Source organism: Uloborus diversus, chromosome 8 (assembly GCF_026930045.1).
Source record: "Uloborus diversus isolate 005 chromosome 8, Udiv.v.3.1, whole genome shotgun sequence".
NCBI lineage: Eukaryota > Metazoa > Arthropoda > Arachnida > Araneae > Uloboridae > Uloborus > Uloborus diversus.
The window spans coordinates 15,648,260-15,661,769 of NC_072738.1; positions in this window are offsets into that span (position 1 = coordinate 15,648,260).

Below are 13,510 nucleotides of genomic sequence, written 5' to 3' on the forward strand. Positions count from 1 at the left end.
GTATTTTATTCAAGATTGAACATTTTATCGAGGTATGTATCAGAGGTGGTTACAAGAAAGGGGAGTGAAAAGAGTGTGGGAGAGGGAGATCGAATGAAATATGGGAGTATGGGGTTATTTTTAAAAACATAAGGGCTATATTATCGTACACCCTGTAAGAAATCATTTTTTATGTTAATCAATCATGAATTATTAATTTTTAAAAGTGAGGGGACGAATGCTCCCCCCTCCATACAAGATCTCTATTGGGGGGGGGGAGGGGATGTGAATGAGGCCGCCTGCGTCATCAAATTTTTTATTGTGTGTTTTAAGCGAATTCTTTTCCCTTTTTATGGGGGGGGGGGCGTTGTTGATGGGCTCCTATCCCCTTCCTATTTATCTTTTTTTGTAGAATGGTTATATTGGGCAGACCCCAGAAAGGGCTTTTTTTCCGGCGCCCGCCAGGGCGCAAGTAGGTATTCAGGAGAGGAGAATGTTGGAGATGTCCTGTTCGAATCTACGTCTGGACGCAGGTCTTGAGCTGTAATGAAACAAAACAAGAAAAGGGGGGGAGGGCAGGGAGAATATCTATCTTTTCATTATATATATATTGAAGACCAAAAAGAATGAGAAAAGAGGAGAGGAAAAAAAATTCCAACAAAAAAAATGAAGAGACCTTAAGATCAATCAAACCAATTGAACTTCAACGCATTGTTGTCCATTTAATAAAAGGGAAGATAAGCACCCAGTGACTCAATGCAGATTCATCACATGATTCCACGTTGAGCGTCCGACCTTGTCGGACGTGTTTTCTCCCCGCTCTGTTCTTCGATGCCTAAGCACTCTACGCGGAAGAAGTCAGGTGCTCTCGGGGACAACGGCGTGGAGGCCCTTTTTAGGGCCGGCGGGGGTAACGCCGTCATCGAAACCGTCCCTGGGCCTAGCAACATTTCTTCTCCCGTCTCTCAGTCGACGCGACCTCCTCTCGGAGAAATTTAACTGGACCACGGACCCTAGAATACATCGTTGAATAGCTGACTATTCTTGATAAGTTCAAATACGACTATGATACGGTTAAAGAACGCCACGAAAATGCTTCCGACCAGGCCACACTTGACGGCATCTCCAACTATCTAGGAAAACTTGTGGACTCTCTTAGTCTCACGACCAACCGGAGACGATGGACTTCAGACGAATGGGACCTCTACCACGATGCAAAACTCCTCCTAGAGCAAAATAAGGAAAACTGTATCGGCTCTTCGCTCCTGTTATTCTTTCGGACTCCTCAAGCAGCGACGATGAAGAGGCCTCCATCCAGACCCTTGTCAAAAAGGTGAAAAAATTCAAGCTGAGCCCGGTCAAAAATGCTGAAAACAGCATCCTCTCACCAACAAGTTCTCTCCTCTGTCAACAAAAGACGCAGAAACTACCAAGACTGAGACTACCGCTCCTAGTACATCTGTTGATGAGACTGCTCCCTCTACAAGTAAAGCTGCTTCCAACAACGCCAAACTTCGATCTCCTCCCCCCATCACGGTTGTCCATCCCCCGGAACCGGTCAATTTTCTGGAAATTCTATCAAAGATGTGTGCTGGATCAATTCAAGGGAAGCTATCTGGCAACAATATCTGGATCTACCCCTCCCTCTCCGACGATGTCGATTTAATCGAGAGATACCTTCAAGACCATCAACACCAGTACCACAGCAGAGTGCTTCCTCAGTAAGAGTCCCTTAAAAGTTGCCATAGGAGGCCTTCCAATGAACTAACCCTCCGCTGACATACTCCATTACCTTAAAGGCTTTGGCTTTGATGTATCCAAAGTACTTTAAATGAAGACTGGACCGGAAAAAAGGCCTCTTCTCCTCTTCCTAGCCGTGGTCAACAAGGATGAAAAAACTGACGTCGTCTTCGCAGTTAGCAACTTAGGATATCTTCGGATCACAGTCGAAAGACTTCGGCCCAAGGCAACCGCTGTTCAATTCTACCGCTGCCAGCGATTTGGCCTCACCGCGGCCAAATGCTTTCGAGTCCCTAGATGCCTCAAATGCGCCCAAGAACATCGTTCCTACGAATGTACGAAGGACAAGACTACTCCCGCTGGCTGTGCCCTTTGCGGAGGTGCTCACACCGCAAACGCTCCCATCTGCCCGGAAAGACCCAAGCCCTGACAGCCCATGTCCCCTCGGATTTTCCTGCTCAACATGACAATGCCTGGACCAAAAGGATCCCAAGTGGAGCTCCCAAGACCCCGACGGATTTCATCCCAAGACCGGTTGCCCTTCAGCAGCAAACTACCCCCCGACCAAGTGACCAATTGGTGACCCTCATTGCCCAGATCCTCTCCACACTTCAAACCAAGCAGAAACAAATTGAAGCCCTCATAAACGGTCTCGCAGCCCTAACGAGACCATAAGCTTTCTACTACCCCCCCCCCCCTCTTTGTTCTCTACTTTTCCAATAGGTGTGCTTCGGCACTTCTTCATCTTCTCAGAAACCCACATGAAGTCAGGTAAATGGAGGATTCTCTTGGCCTGTTCAATCATAATAAGGATAGGCTAGGCTAGGTGACTCAATATGAGCACCAAGCACTCCCATCACAACCAGCAGGCCCCCTATTGGGAACGAAAAGTAACTATAGGTGGTGCTATAATTAGGATAAAAACGAAACCAGCTTGTCTGCTACAGTAGGAAGCTAGCAATGAATCATTACATTTCTAATTGTTTTTAGTGATATTCTATATTTTGTACTTGGTTTGTGAAGATTTGGTTATTCTTAATGCATCAAGTTATTCAAAAACTGTAGATTTATTGGTTTTTTTTTCCTACTTTGATTTGTAGTATTGATGGTATTTGTTGCACTTCCATTGACTTTTACATATTGCAATCATTTTATATTTTTTCCATTTCTAATTTTAACTTTGATCTATTGTGTACTACCTTCCCTTTGTCACTGTTGGTGTTTATTTCTACACAGGAATATTGCATATTATTATTTGCACTGATTGATCAAATTGTTTTAGTGCCGACAAATACTAAGTTTCCTTTAAAACTGCAGCGAGAACGTACTTGTATCGTAGCAGATCGTAGTAATTTAGCAATACATAATACTCAGGGTCAGTGTTTTCTGAGTGGTTTTCGTTGCAAAATAGTTTCGAATCTCACATTGTCACTCTTGGATGACTAGGATGATTGCAATAAGTATGAGTGACAAGACACGTTTCCTTGTGATGCCTTTTTCAGATTTAGCAGAAACATTAACGGTTGGACGAAATTTTCTACAGATATAACAGCTTGAGAGCTTTTCATTTTCGTTCAATAAGTTAAAATTCACGAATGACATTATTTCCTTTGCTTAAAACTGTAACACGCGGAACAACGCACTTTCGCCATCTTTTCCTATGTAGATTCTGTCGCTAGATGGCGTGTTGGGTACTTTCAGTTTCCAATTGCGCATCGTTTCCATCACGCCATCGCAGTTTCGATGGATTTGTTCTGCACTTCACGAAGATTTTCTCTTTCCTACCAAGATTCAGAAACCCAGTTTTCCCTACCCGCACGGCGTTAAGGAGAAACGAGGCTATATTTCACATTAGAGATTCGTCCTGCCCCTAACGCGTGAGAATTACAGAGGCGCTATGCTTGTATCCTACGTATACTCCTCTAAGAACGGTACGGATTTTTGAATACGGATATCCTGAGCAGAATAGATTATTTTATTCTAATACTTCCTTTGTCAGATTTTTTGGCTGGTTTTAATATTCTTTTTTTGTGCAATCACGATTGCTTATTGTTCTCATTTGACTGTTTTGATGTCCTATCATTTTATTTTCCCACCGCCACCCTCCGCACCATCACCCGTCGACCGGGTCCTCACGATGCTGCTCCTATTGCGAAAGCCGCCTCCATGTAGTATCCATGTCCTACACACACGCGCATACATACACAACTACACACACACGCGCACACATACACACACACACAAACACATACACACACGCATACATACATACAGACACCTACACATACACACAAACATACGCACAACTACTCACACATTCATGCATACATACAGACACCTACACATACACACACACAAAAACATACACACACATACACACAACTATCCACACATTCATACCTGCACACAGACACAAACACACATGCCTACACACACATACCCCTACACACAACACACATACTCCCACAGACAAACACACACTTCTACGTACACTCACTCGTGATTGCGAAAAACATAATTTGAATTCAAGATGTCAAAATTCAAATTAATTTTTTTTTAATTTTTTTTTTATTTTTGGAGAAAGAAAAACGATGATGCCAATGATGGGAGTAGTGGGAAAACAAATATTTTCTTAAAAGAATAGAATTTTCATGAGTCTTTTTTTCTGTCTGTAAAAGCATACTTAGATCGGGTATACTGTTTAAAAGTATGACATCTGTGTCTCTGATTCTGAAATTCGAATAAGCAATAACAATTCAGAACCATTGAGAAGGAATAGATGGAGAGAGTGCAACCCTACTATCCCGATACGGCAACAGTACCATGTGACTCGGGGAGTAATTTCGAGTTGACCGTAACCGCTGAAGAAGTTTTCATTAGCTGAAGCCATGCATGATAACAACCTTTAACTGTAGAAGGGAAAAATTAGATTTATAGTAATAGTGCAGTGTTCTAGCATTGTAAACTGTGAGGAAAAAGCCACACTAGGAGGTCCAGTAACTTTTCCCTAGCATGTACGAATGTTTTTTACTTCTAAATAAAGAAAAAATAACATTTATATGCATTCAACGAGTACATATTCCCCAGTTGCCTATAATTTTTAAATTTTTGTAGTTATTTTACCAATAAAAGTTAAAGCATTGTATATATTGAGTGCAAATAACATTTTAGTTCCATAAAAACACTTTTTACTTAACTAGTAATTATTTTAACGACTCTTAAGCATTTTGGGTACATTTGCTTTGTTGGCGAGTATCTTCTCGCCAAGCTCCTGTGAACAGCAGAGGCGCAAGAATAAAGATTTGCTATTTTTATGTTTCAATTTAAATACTAGTATGCCTGCGTATGAAATCATTTCAAAACATTGATTACAATACATATGAATCCATAAGTTTTCAGTCAATAACAGAACACTTTAAACTATTTGTACATGCCCGTCATTTTAGGGAATAAACATCAAAATACATGAAAAATGCAATTACATCATATTTTAAAATCCGGATAAAAGTGGAGAGAGGGAATTTGAATGATAGGCCCCTGTATTTGTATCCGTTATTTATTTATTATTATGCGGTAAAGGAGTTGGAGCCAGAGTTGCTCTGATTTGTAGCCCCGACTTTATAATAAGCACCGTCGCGTCGTCTGAAATATATTTAATGCCAAAAGAGCGATTAGGTGCCAAAACCCAACAACTTCCCAGCCAAAAAAGTCACCTGACCTGGGAAACATTGGATCCCAAGCTTATTTCAGAGACATTTGCTATGGCACCCTCCATTAGTATTCCTTCTCATATCACATTACATACCAACCTCCCCCATATGTATGTTATTATACACACATTGCGTATGTTTAACATGAATGCTCAAAGTGTTACTTTTGCAAATTAACGCATATAACACACAATAAAGTTATAGAAATAAAAAAATGGTAGGGACTATAATTTTTAATATCTATTTTGACATTTTCAAAATTCTCGCACTCCAATATCGATTAACGAAATATTACGATCTACCGTACATTTGCGGTTAATACGAATAATAAAATGCTAAATTTTGTAAATTTACACAGTTAGCAAATAATACAATGAATGTTATAGAAATAAGAGTTCAATAACAATTTTAAGAAATTTTTTAAAAATTGCACTTTTATAGCTTAAATTAATCATAATTATGATCGCTTCTGTGGAAAAATACCAATGATACTGTTTATTTTCTCATGTAAGAGTTCTAAAAATGTGCATCATTATGTACTGGTTGATCCCAAAATCAGGACGAACATAAAAAATGAATAATTCGAAAACGAGTATGGATAAAAATGCTGTTTGCACGAAACGGATGGAAAAGATGCCGTTTGACAGCGAAAAAGATAGTTCTATTTCCGAGCAACAGATGGCGTGTATAGAGTTATGTCTTTGGCAAAGTGTTTTAGTTGTTGCTAAGTTCTCATAACTGCCAGCGTGCCAGCGGCTTTATTAGAACGTTAAGGGGTTGAAGCAGCGCTGGATCAAGGAATTTTCCGAAGTGGGGCAAAACTTCCAACTGCCGACCCCCCTCCCCACACACACATCTACCCATCTCGCTTTGAATGTTTCTATCAAGTAGAATTTTTGCATTTTTAATACATTGTAAAGTAGTATAGATTGAATAAAAATTCGTTCTGCACAAAAATTTTCTTATGAACATTTCTTTTTTTTTTTGCTAAAACAGAGGTATACCGTAACACAAATTTTAGTTAAAAACCTTCTCTCTCTCCCCTTTTTCCGAAAACAAGTTCTCGATTCTAAACAATATGAAGTAAAAACTCATTTTTCATGTATTCCAATTCAAAATCCCGGATTTAATTATACATAATTTGAATGTCAGCTGTGAAGATTATTTTTTGCATCTTTTTCAGTTTTTCCCAATTCTTAAACTATTCGTTTTATTTTAACTCTGTACACTTTCATTCTGCATGTTATAGCAATGTTTGGAGATAAACTTCTAACACAGATAAGTTTCTTGCAACTGCTCCTATTTCTTCAAAAAAACTGAGCAAAGAATACAGAAACAACACTAGAACTCTATTTTTCATGCTAAAAGGTAATAAGAAGACATTGACCGTTGAGGCAGTGTTGCAGATTTCAGGGTTAAAACTCCTCCAAATTAATTGGTTTTAATATCACTAATCCAAATTCAGTAGTTTACATACATGTGAAGAATTTTGAACCAGCCCCTCCACCAGATGATATTCTGGCTGTGCTTGCGCGTACTTCCAACTAAGTTTAAAGAAACACTTAGAACTCAGCAGTTGCCATTTTCATTCAACCCTTAACCGTATTATTCCCCCCAAGTTGAGTAAGTATAAATTACTTCAGTTATTTCCTTTGAAAAAATAAAATGAATTGAAATATACGCGTTTGCATTGATAAATAACATTTAAAAGTAGAACTTTAATAGGGACGGCGGGCGTCCCTGAATTGATTTTCGCTACAATTTAATCAAATACAAATAACGATAAGAAAAGAAATTTATGAATGCAAAAAAATGCCTAATGTTGGCAAAACCTTTTTTTTTTTTTTTAAATTTCAAATTCAGAGGAAACCGATTTGGCCATACTTCCCTACTGTGCAAAGTTCCTTACCCCATTTCCCCCTTTAGAATCGAAACGTCCAAAATTCCCTTCTTAGTGTGTGGTTACGTTATGAAATAAATCTGTGTCTCTGAAAATTTCAGCTGTCTAGACTTAACAGTTTTGGCTTTGCGTTGATTATCGGAAAATCAAAGCATTTTCAGGACAAGTTACTTTATACATATAGATAATAGTAGCTTCCGTTTGTCTAGTGCTTTTTAATCATGACAATGGCAACACTTAAACTGCACTTTACAAACGGCCCCCATGGTTCAGCCTAACCCGTTAAGAAATGTACATACATCGTTAAAAATCGGAAACCGCGCCAAAACCTTTTCTATCCAACATCGAACTGAACGAGACTATCTAACTGGTTTAAAAAGAATGATTTTTGAATGGGGTTGTTTCCTTCAGTCAAAAGAAGTGCTTTTAGTCACTGAAATTGATAGAATAAGCAATACAAATAACATGGACCAAGAAAATTCTTTCATTTTCCCAAGAGTTATTTTTTAATTAATTTTTTAAAATGTCCGATTTTTCAAACAAGGCGGGGTCTAGATGACGTCACAAATGATGCTTTTTTGGCGCATCTTTGTACCGCGTTTCCACGTTATGATAATCAAGAAGCGAATTGAAATTGCGCTCTACGCTTGCTATCAACCATATCGTTACCACACACGTGAGTAAAGATGTGAATTAAATATTTTGCTTTGTGAATGGCAAAACAGAATGCCATTTCATAATTTGTGATGTCATCGGCAAGAAATGTAAACAATGGAAGGTCACCGATTTAAGTATTTTTTTAAAATATAAAACTTAAACAAATTATTTAAAGAATGGTTAGATCCCATGTTTTTAAGCATGTTCTTTCAGAAAAAAAAAATTTAAAATATTGGAAACTACCCCATTCAATTTCTTCCCCACTGTTTTTGCTGTTACTTTCTCTCGGTTGGCGGACAGAACTTTCCGTAGAGGAACCGAGTCAACCTTTTCTTCTACTGGAGAAACGCGCCAGAGTTCCCTACAAAACACGTGGTTGAAAGCTGCAACATTTGGCGTTAATCGCGAATTTTGGCGCACGCTGATGTTTCATCAGCTTTTTTTCATCCATCGCAATTTTTCGGTTCGATAAAAGACTGTTGCTTTTCGTATAGCGGTTTCATGTCATGTTAATTATTTCTCAACCTCATTTACCCTTAAAAGATATAATTAAAGATAAAAATCGATGCTTGTAATTAACAACACATTTTCAATAATTTATTTATCTTGAAGGAGTCAATTTGCATCAATTACTATACTGTTAAATACTTTATTGTCTTTGTCTCGTATTAAATATTAAAAGACATCGAAGGACTAAGCAAAACATTGCATGGTTTTTGAATAATTAAATATTAATTAAAGATGCACCGAATATTCGGGTGGTACTGAATTTCCTTTCTCAATGGGGTTGTTCCCGAAATTTGATAAGTATTTTTTTCTGAAAGAGCATGCTGAAACACATAGAATTCAACCTTTTTTTAAATAATTTGACAAAGTTTAAGATTTTTTAACAATGATTTTAAACGGCGTGCAGATTGAAATTCATTTTTTGTGCTTCTGCACATGACATCACAAGTGATGAAATACCATTCACTGATGCAATTAGCACACAACGCACTCTTGGATTAAAAATCTCAAAATTCAAACTAGTTTTATTTTATTTTAATTTAATAAGTATATTTTATGTAGATAAGTTTACGATGCTAAATGGAATTACATTTTACAAAGTAGATAAACATTTTCTACAGCTATAAAACCCCAAAATGACGGTTAAAGCTTTTTTTTTTTTTTCCAAATATTAGGTATACGGCCGAATATTTGGTTCGAACTTTATCGAATGTTCGGTACTCGGCAAAATATGGTGTTCTGTGCTTGTCTAATTTTAAGCGAGAAACATTACAGAAGTGGGGTGTGCATAACTTATTAGTGATTGAGATATACTGTGTCATACAACTCGTTAATTTTTCATAAACACTCATGCCGTCCTTTAATTCGGGGCTTTTTTGTAAAAACAATTTTATTTATTTGTGTGAAACATTTTTCCTACAAATTTGCTAAAAACATTTAAAAGTCAATATTAGAATAGCAAGGAATGTTAATGATCATTAAAACAACTATAATGTCAAACGACACTGTTTTGTTTTCGATAGCCTTAGCGATAAAATTGCTCGCCAAGAGCCTAAAGTCGATTCGCAGTGAAAAATAACAATTATCAGTAGATGAATTAATCTCCAATGGGTAATGAGTAAACTTATCAAAATCAATATTGTATGTACTTAATGAGTAAAACAATCAAAATCAATATTGAAACAAAAATAATCGCTAATTATACAAGAACAATTAATTATATAACCAAACAGAGAATAATATATCATCATGTCAGCGAGTGTTGATACATTTAAAAATCATTTTTAAATAGAGAAAGCAAGTAAATTTGTCGCCCGTAACTGCGAAATAGCTCAGCAATGTCTTTCGAACATTTATCTTAACATTCAAAAGTACAACAAGGATTGTACAATAGGGTGGAACGAAAAAAACAAAGTTTTTATTTTCGAATCGTAATAGTGCGGAAAAGTTGCGATTGGTGAAGACTTACAAAACAAAACAAAAATTTTAAAAATCGCATAATATCTTCCGATCCCGCAACGAGCCTGAATATTTGAAAAAATGGAAAAATTCGTGTTTTCTTAGTGATTTTTCAAAAATTTTGTTTTAATGTTTCTTTTTAAGGCTCTAAGACGGAAAAGTTATGATTGGTAAAGACTTCAGAAATAAAAAAAAATTGAAATCGAATAATACCTTCTAATCCAGAAACAAGCCTAAAAAATCGAAAAAAGTTGAGAATTTCAGGGTTTTTTCCGAATTTTTAACATTTTTGGTTCAATGTACTTTTTCAGGCTACAGAACGGAGAGGTTACGTTTAGTGAAGACTTCAAAACAAAAAAAAAAATATCTTTTTGAAATAAAACAATATCTCCGATCGCGCTACGAACCTGCATGTTTGAAAAAATGTAAACCTTAAGCCCCTTTTCAGCTTTTTTTTTATTTTAGTTTAACGATCCTCATAAGTTCGGTATGAAATACTAATGGAAGAACGTTTGTTTATAAAACAAATGTGATATTTTAGTATTAGCCTGCCTGTGAAATTGTCCACATGCCCTTTTAATCCCGCGAGACTTATATTTGTTTATGCCCCTCAGTAAAGTGCATGCATCTAATACGCCCCATTAGCGCCTCACGATCTTGAATTTATGAGCTTTCTAGTTGGATTGTGTCTATAAGTATCTTACTTAAATGAATAAAGCAGTCGTGGTGGCATCAGTATTTCTCAATGTTTCTAATGTGCGTGTGAAATCGATTTGCTCTTCTAAACGTTTTTCAAACATGAATCCATCTTTGCAGAAAAGAATTACGAGAAAGTCCTTTGAGTGCCCAATATTTGGCCACCCGAGAGATTTGCCAACAAATAAGCTCCCTACTTATGAAAATGTACTTTAAAGTTGCTTTCAAGAGAAATTTGAGTTAGCTAGAAAAGTCAATAACACGAAAGTGAGTTTTTACATTGTTAAGGACATAGTGGCGCAAAAAGTTAAATGTATCTTTGATAAGGCCTCGATTCCTACAGTTTCCGTGAAAAGAATTGCTCAGCTCATTGATATCTTCTGCAAAAAATATCTCAATTTCATGAGATCTTACAACCGAGACATTATATTGGACGACCATTGCAATGGGCTATTTGTTTATTACACTTCATTGAGTTGCCTTTTCGCCATCTTTTTCGGTATTTGGATGGTAGAACAACTGGCTCAAATTCGTTTTCTGGACCAATAGGAGAACAACTCAGAGGTTGCGAAAAACTGCCAGTAATAGATTTTCAAGCAATTGACTGTACAATACCAGATGTAAACAGAAAGTGCTTGAGCAAGGATCAAAGATATGTTTTAGATATATCTCATGCACTAAAGGATGGCAATTGCCCAAATGATTTGTCAAATCATGACCCTGGCCCATTCTCACATTCCAGAAGGCTCACTTGTGCAAATAGAGTCCTTAGACTGTACGTAATTGTATCGATCCCATCAGGTGACTTAAAAGACATAGTGGCTTTTATTTTGAGATGTTACATGCCGGTCTGGTTTGAAATAAAGAACCGCAAAAATTTCACAGACGGTGCCATTCATGTTTACAGAACAATTCAAACCTGTCGATACTTACCTGATAATCTAAAACAAGTTGTTTACCCTGTCATTGAAAGAAACTCTTTCTTTGCGCATCCCGAAAACTTATTAATGGCAATGGTATTTGATGAAAGGAGGTTCATAAAAGAACTAGCGTTTAAAAACGTCTTAAAAGCCAGGGAGTCTGTTTCTAAAGGCAAAAGCATTAGAAACTTTGTCATTCCATCTCTAAATTTCGAAGCAGAAGATTACACAGAGATTATTAATTGGAACACGACAAAGCTATCTTTCCCACCTTTTCTTCGAAAAGTTCCTAACAAAGACATTGAAAATCTTATTGCAACAGGCACTATACCCGACTGGGATATAAAACTATTCCCCTGCCATACGCAAGCTGTCGAATGATGTGTGAAGCTAGTGACGGAGGCTTCACTCAAAGTGTGAGGATTTAAATCAAGAGATGGCTACATAAGAGCAACATTGAAATCTAGGTCAATTATGCCCGAATTTTCAAAAAATCTGATTATAAATTAGCTTTAACAAGTAACACTTAAAACAATAAGACTTGTATACTGGATTGTAAATTTGGTAAATATTTTATAACTTTTTATTATTTGAAAATGTTTCATTGTTGTAAAGAATGGTAGTTCTGCATGTTTAGAAGATACCTTAAAAGTCAAGAAATAAATTAATGTTTATGTGTAATATAGTGTTTTTTAAAAGGCTTTTCGCTGTAACATCGGGGGAAAAAAACAAGAAGAACAATATAATTTTTAATCACTATAAGAAAAGATGAAATTCTCCCTTTTTTTTACTTTTCATGCTTGTTCCTGGATCAGAAGGTATTATTTGATTTCAATATGTTTTTTTAAATTTCTGAAAGCTTCAGCAATCGTAACTTTTCCGTCTTAGAGTATTAAAAAGAAACTTTGGAGCAAAATTTTTAAAAAATCGCTAAAAACGCATAAAATTTTCCATTTTTTTCAAAATTTTAGGCTCGTTGCGGGATCGGAAGATATTATCCGATTTAAAAAATTTTTCTTTTGTTTTGTAATTCTTCACCAATCGCAACTTTTCTGCACTATTACAATTCGAAAATAAAAACTTTGTTTTTTTCGTTCCACCCTATTGTACAATCTTTAAAGCTCTTTAAATAACGAGAACAGTTAAAATTTCTAAGCGAGCGCAACCATCACAATGCAAATCCAATGCGGTTATCGGAATCGGTTACGGCTAGGCAGAATTTCGTCCACAGGCCACGTGATTTTATCTTGGGCACGGCTTGGGGGTTGCTCCGCGCTGTCTACCCAAGTATTTCCCCTCTACGGAACTTTCCCCTGAGTCGATCAACAGCGTGTTTGCCGCATTGGGAGTAGGATTTGGAATGCATGAAGATGAAGGTTTCTGATTCGTGTTTTTGGTCACGTGATACCGGAGAAGGTTTGCGTTCGACATTTCCGCTCTGCATCCAGACCTTAGCAATGCTTCGAAATCATTCATTAGTTTAATTTTTTATAATTTTCTACAGGTTAAACTTTTTAATGTAAACAATGCTCACAAAATGATCTTTCTAAGAAAAAAAAAGAGAGAGAGAAATTATGTTCCGATACAATGTATTTATCATTGTTCTTTTCTTTATTAGACTTTATCATTAAAATAATCATGTGGCATATGGAGTAACACAGGAATATAACACGGAATAAGTCACGCAGGAAATGTCATACATTGAGTGTCCCCCCCCCCTCCATCAGTTCTGAAATTTTAATCCTACAAATTATCTTTACTTCAGGTGTACAATGGTTGCGTTCGTCGAACTCGACCGAGAGCGACCGGTTAGTTAATCACGTGACAGCTAATGATCACGTGCTCCAATCAACCAATCAACTGCTTAGAATGGTATCCGCCTTGGTAACCGGTTGATCATAGAACGCTTCGGTTAGTAACCAGTTACTTACCGGTCGACCGGT